The sequence below is a fragment of the Vulpes lagopus genome, chromosome 19, assembly GCF_018345385.1.
Source record: "Vulpes lagopus strain Blue_001 chromosome 19, ASM1834538v1, whole genome shotgun sequence".
Classification (NCBI taxonomy): Eukaryota; Metazoa; Chordata; class Mammalia; order Carnivora; family Canidae; genus Vulpes; species Vulpes lagopus.
The window spans coordinates 1,464,141-1,470,869 of record NC_054842.1 but is presented as its reverse complement, the minus strand read 5'-3'; the positions used below and the strand labels follow the sequence as shown (position 1 = coordinate 1,470,869).

At 39.7% G+C, this 6,729-nt stretch overlaps 1 pseudogene; it reads right to left on the bottom strand.

The window, feature by feature from the left end:
* Positions 1 to 614: 614 nt before the first annotated feature.
* Positions 615 to 2,521, bottom strand: LOC121479143 (annotated as a pseudogene).
* Positions 2,522 to 6,729: the final 4,208 nt, after the last annotated feature.

Sequence of the window (6,729 nt, the reverse complement as noted above, 5' to 3'; positions counted from 1 at the left end):
CAAATACCCACCATTTGCTTCAACGTGGATGGAACTGGAGGGTATTATGCTGAGTGAAATAAGTCAATCGGAGAAGGACAAACAGTGTATGTTCTCATTCATTTGGGGAATATGAATAATAGTGAAAGGGAATATAAAGGAAGGGAAAAGAAATGTTGGGAAATATCAGGAAGGGAGACAGAACATAAAGACTCCTAACTCGGGGAAACGAACTAGGGGTGGTGGAAGGGGAGGAGGGCGGATGTTGGAGGGGAATGGGTGACGGGCACTGAGGTGGACACTTGACGGGATGAGCACTGGGTGTTTTTCTGTATGTTGGTAAATTGAACACCAATAAAAATTAATTAAAAAAAATTTCCACTTGATGTTTAAAATTTTACAAGTGATTTGTTATGTCACCATATTAATCCAATTCAATTTTCAATCAGTAAGAATTTCTTCAGAAATGCCTTGAAAAAGATAATGACAGAAACTATAGATTTGAAAAGCAACCAGTTTTTACAAAGCTCATTTCCATACTTAGAATATATAATACTATCTTCAATTCCTGATTCCCCTTAAAATAGACTACCTGTTTAGTCATCCCATCTTATTCCAGATGCTAGGACATCTTGTCAAAGATGCTCATAAACAAGGAAATGAAAATGTACTCCAAGTTCCATCAAAATTGTATTCATATTCTTCCCATCCATGGCATTTCTAATATTTTCCACTTTATTTCTTACATAAGCACAGACTTTAACACAGGCATTAGTATATTGAATCAAAACATTGTTTTCATCCTCTGGCTTAAAATCTGTTTTCTTTTGTTCTGCAGCCAAGATATGCTTCATCTGTCCAATCATAAAATTTAATGTCCTATCAATGCCAGTTTCCAATTTCATCTCCATTTATTCAATTATTTCTTTTTTCTTCTGAAGACATTCAGATTACTTAGAAGAGCTTATCATAAGGTGATCATTAAACTGCTTGTTAAAAAGCTGAAAAATAGTATTGGCCTGTTGCACAACATCCAAAAAATAGAAATTTGCCTTCCTAGAATCTGAAGAAGGAATTCCAGCAAGTCTTGTTTCCAAAGTGTAATCATTATGCTCAATATCAATACATAAAAATTCCACAAGAATGATAAAATTCTAAAGGCATTCCTTGTTAAATCAGAAGTATCAGAGAGCCTAGGACATCTTTCAAAGGCTTGTTTGGTTTCTTGTAAAAGATTAACCACCACTTCTTGAGATAGAAAAGTTTCCTCATGAGTATCAATAGCTGGCTCCAGTGGTAAGTCTAATTCTCTCTTTCAAATCCTGAATACCTCTTGTGCCAATGGATCTCTTTTGATGTTTTTTTGAGTCATAACAGCACTGTAGGATCATAGCACTTCTTCTTTTCAAATATCCAGTCTCCAAATAGGAGAAACTCAATATAGTTCTCCAAATAGGAAATGAGAATGGATTTGATAACCTTAAACAAGAAAGTCTGTTTATCAGTACCTATGTTAAACTGCATTAACTTACTGGAAAGATTTGTGGCCCTTGTATATAAATCATAGAGATTTCTGAGATATTTCTATGCATCAGACTTCCTACATTCTCTCAACTGGTCTTCCACAAAGCTCTATAGTTTGACTTCAAAAACATTTTGAATAAGTTTAGCCAGTACTATTTCTGGATTACTGGGTGTTATGCTATATGTTGGCAAATTGAATAATAATAATAATAATAATAATAATAATAATAATAATAAACTAAGGATATCTGCACTTGTTTATTTACCTATGGACAGAGTATTGCTGCATCTTCAAATGTATCATTTCTCAAGTAAGTACTCCCCCTAGCACTGCTTTATATAAACATCAGCACAATGGGAATAACCCCTAAAATGAAGCAAAACTGCTGCTACTTCTCTCATTCTGGAGATTTCACCTTTTCTTTGAGCACTGGTAAACTCCTAAATCAGTTGGCTTTCTAAATCATGGTATTTACTAGCAATTTTGGATTTTTCTTCTGAAAATCTGTCAAAAGGTAACTCCTGGTCAATTAGGTGCAACTTCTAAATGATGTTTGCTGTCCTCTTTATCTTTTCAGAATTTGTAAAGACATCAGATTTCAATTCTCCAAAGTATTTCATCAATTTCTGAGACTCTACTACCCCTTGTCTAGATGTGTTTACCCCTTCCAATTGGTCTCCAAGGTGAAAGACCTTAGTTGCTTCATAAATGATGTGCTCATCTAGTTCTGGAAATGTTGGAAGGCAACCTGATTGCTTTTCTGGAGCTCTTGTACCTTTTTGGCAAATTCCTTGGCTTCTTTCTAATACTGTTGCTCTAGTTTCTCCACTTTACTTTGAATCCTTACATCCATTATCTGGAGTTCCTGAATAGGACTACAAATTCTTCTAATAACCTTTTGGGATCAAAAGCTTCAGGTCTCCCTCTAGAGCATCCTCCTGGGGTTCTCCATACAAGTCATTCAATATACTCATCTGCCACAAAAGGCCCCTCCAAGAGCTCAGCTGTTGTAGCCATCCTGGCCAGCTGAGAGGCTCACCTTGCACTGGACATGGTCTCCTCTTCCCGTGCTGCACCTCAGGGGTCCCCGCTCTGCTCGCCAGCTCTGGCTCCAGGCCACCGAGGGGCCCCCCAGTCCCCACAGAGCCCAGGCCAGGCGGGAAGGGTGTCTATGAAGAAAAGCCACAGATGCCTGTCAGCTGCCTGTGGCCTTCATTTTAATGGAGTTCGTTTCCCAGTGGTTTTGTCTGGAAAGATGAGTCAAAGTAATATTTTTGAGTCTTAAAAATAGCACTATATTTTGGTCTGAAAACACCCTAATTTTCATATTACACATCACTTTCCAATTGCTTGACATTTAAGTTGTGGATAAAATTCTACTTGGAAGTAATTTTCCTTCAAAATTGTGAAAGCAAGGCACCCATGGCTTCCAGCATTGTGTCGGGAGGTCCTTTCTGATTTCTCACTGTTGGTATTTGACTTGTTTTTTCCTCTCTGAAGCCTCCTGGGATCTTTTCTTTGTCCCTAGTACCTTGTAATTTCTTAGTGATATGCCACGACGTTGGGCCCTCAGTCATTTCTATTTCTGGGTGTCTGGTAGGCTTTTTGATCAAGAGACAAATTGTTTTCTGGGATATTTTCTTGTGTTCTTTGTTTGGTAATTCTCTCCAGTTCCCCCCTCCCCCCAACTCGGTTTCTAGAACTCTCATCAGCCATGTGTTCTATCCCTCAAGTGATTCCCTCATTTTCTTACATTTTTTTTTCTCATATTGTTCATATCTTTGTCTCTCCACTTGCTTTCTGAGAGATGTCTTCAACTTTATCTTAAACTCCTGCTACTGAGTCATTTTTGTTTTGGCTCTCACATTTTTAATTTCCAGGAGGTCATTCTTACTATCTAACTGTTCCTTAAAAAAAAAAAAAAAGTCTGTTCTAGTTTCATAGATAAAAATATCTTTCATCTCTTTGAGGCTATGAATGATTGTTGTTTTAATGCTTTCTGTTTCTTAACTTTCTCTATTACCACTGGGTTTCCTAGTTCTTGATTGTTTGTTTTTGTCTCTGTGTCCAACATTTAGGGCTTTCCTCAGCTGGCCCTTCATATTTAAGGAGGAGTAACCACAAAGCATATGGAAGTTCTGTGTGTAGGTGTAGTGGGGTGTGCGGGTGTGTGAGAGAGTGTGTGTGTGTGTGAATGTGCATAAGAAGAGTGCATATGTAACTGCGTTTGTTTAATGTGTGCGAGGGGTCTTGCTGGCTGCTACCTTCCCCTGCAGGGAATTAGATATCAACCTAGTGCCCTGGCCAGGGAGGTCTTACAACTTTTTCTCAGGGTTGCCACTTTCTGTCTGGTGCCTTTGTCCTGTCCTCCACTGAGACTGATGTCTCCACCTCTGAAGCCATTCTGGGTCAATTTCTCCAGAAAAATATCACACCAACACACTGTATACCTCAGATGCCTATAATGTTATATGCCAGTTGTATCTCAGTTTTATAAATGAAAAATAAATTTAGCAGAAATAAAAGGCTGTATTTACATGGATATCTATTTAATCATTTGCTAAATAGCAAAAAAACTAATAACTGCTTAAAATATCCCTCTAAGGCAGACAAATAAATAATGATAAACTAATTTGATTGGTGATAATGTGACCATTAACACAGGAATTATTGACACTTGATTAATAGTGGTAAATTTAGCAGCAGCTTTTGTCTTCTTTGCTTCCCCAAATTCTGCCAAATAAAAATAAATGGGGGCGATATATAAAGCCACAAAACCAATGGGATAGGAGATAACAGAAGACAGGAAAAGGTCAACAAAAATTCAAAGATAAATAGTAAACAGAAGTAATAGGGGTGCCTGGGTGGCTTAGTGGGTTGTGTCTGCCTTCAGGGCAGCGCAGGTGGCTCAGCGGTTTAGCACTGCCTTCAGCCCAGGGTGTGATCCTGGAGACCCTGGATGGAGTCCCAGGTCAGGCTCCCTGCATGGAGCCTGCTTCTCCCTCTCCTGTGTCTCTGCCCCGCCCCCCTCTCTTTCTCTGTGTTTCTCATGAATCAATAAATAAAATATTTTTTAAAAAAGTGTCTGCCTTCAGCTCATGTCATGATCCTCAGGGTCCTGGGATCAAGCCCTGTGTGCAGTGATCTGCTCAGCAAGGAGCCTGTTTCTCCATCGGCCCCCACCCCTACTCCCGTGTTCGTGCTCTCTATCTCTGTCTCTCTTTCTCAAATAATATTAAAAAACCCCCACAAAAAATAAAAACAGTCAGCAGGGGACTGATGCTTCCTCCTATGGCAGAGCAGGAAAGGCCTGCAGGCCTGTGCAAGAACACTGATGAAATGTCGGCCATCAGGTGACACAGGGACCCAGAAAGATTCAGGATTAGAGAACCCAGTACCAGGGTAGTAGGCAGGATGAGACATGGGCTAAAATGGAGGAAGTCTCATTGTGGTTTTGATTTGTATTTCCCTGATGGCCAGTGATGCAGAGCATTTTCTCACGTGCTTGTTGGCCATGTCCATGTCTTCCTCTGTGAGATTTCTGTTCATGTCTTTTGCCCATTTCATGATTGGATTGTTGGTTTCTTTGCTGTTGAGTTCAATAAGTTCTTTATAGATCTTGGAAACTAGCCCTTTATCTGATACGACATTTGCAAATATCTTCTCCCATTCTGTAGGTTGTCTTTTAGTTTTGTTGACTGTATCCTTTGCTGTGCAAAAGCTTCTTATCTTGAAGAAGTCCTAATAGTTCATTTTTGCTTTTGTTTCTTTTGCCTTCGTGGATGTGTCTTGTAAGAAGTTCCTATGACTGAGTTCAAAAAGGGTGTTGCCTGTGTTCTCCTCTAGGATTTTGATGGAATCTTGTCTCACATTTAGATCTTTCATCCATTTTGAGTTTATCTTTGTGTATGGTGCAAGAGAGTGGTCTAGTTTCATTCTTCTGCATGTGGATGTCCAATTGTCCCAGCACCATTTATTGAAGAGACTGTCTTTCTTCCAGTGGATAGTCTTTCCTCCTTTGTCGAATATTAGTTGACCATAAAGTTCAGGGTCCACTTCTGGGTTCTCTATTCTGTTCCATTTATCTATGTGTCTGTTTTTGTGCCAGGACCACACTGTCTTGATGACCACAGCTTTGTAGTACAACCTGAAATCTGGCATTGTGATGCCCCCAGATATGGTTTTCTTTTTCAATATTCCCCTGGCTATTCAGGGTCTTTTCTGATTCCACACAAATCTTAAAATAATTTGTTCCAACTCTCTGAAGAAAGTCCATGGTATTTTGATAGGGATTGCATTAAACGTGTAAATTGCCCTGGGTAACATTGACATTTTCACAATATTAATTCTTCCAATCCATGAGCATGGAATATTTTTCCATCTCTTTGTGTCTTCCTCAATTTCTTTCAGAAGTGTTCTATAGTTTTTAGGGTATAGATCCTTTACCTCTTTGGTTAGGTTTATTCCTAGGTACCTTATGCTTATGGGTGCAATTGTAAATGGGATTGACTCCTTAATTTCTCTTCCTTCAGTGAGAATGGGGAAAATAACAAGGCAGGAAACCACAAATGTTGGAGAGGATGCGGAGAAAGGGGAACACTCTTACATGTTGGGGGGAATGTGAACTGGTGCAGCCATTCTGGAAAACTGGGTGGAGTTTCCTCAAAGAGTTAAAAATAGATCTGCCCTAGACCCAGCAATTGCACTGTTGGGGATTTACCCCAAAAATAGATGCAATGAAACGCCGGGACACCTGCACCCTGATGTTTCTAGCAGCAATGTCCACAATAGCCAAACTGTGGAAGGAGCCTCGGTGTCCATCGAAAGATGAATGGATAAAGACGATGTGGTCTATGTATACAATGGAATATTCCTCAGCCATTAGAAACGACAAATACCCACCATTTGCTTCGACGTGGATGGAACTGGAGGGTATTATGCTGAGTGAAATAAGTCAATCAGAGAAGGACAAAAATTATATTGTCTCATTCATTTGGGGAATATAAAAAATAGTGAAAGGGAATAAAGGGGAAAGGAGAAAAAATAAGTGGTAAATATCAGAAAGGGAGACAGAACATGAGAGACTCCTAACTCTGGGAAACGAACTAGGGGTGGTGGAAGGGAAGGTGGGTGGGGGGTGGGGGTGACTGGGTAGCGAGCACTGAGGTGGGCACTTGACGGGATGAGCACTGGGTGTTATTCTCTATGTTGACAAATTGAACACC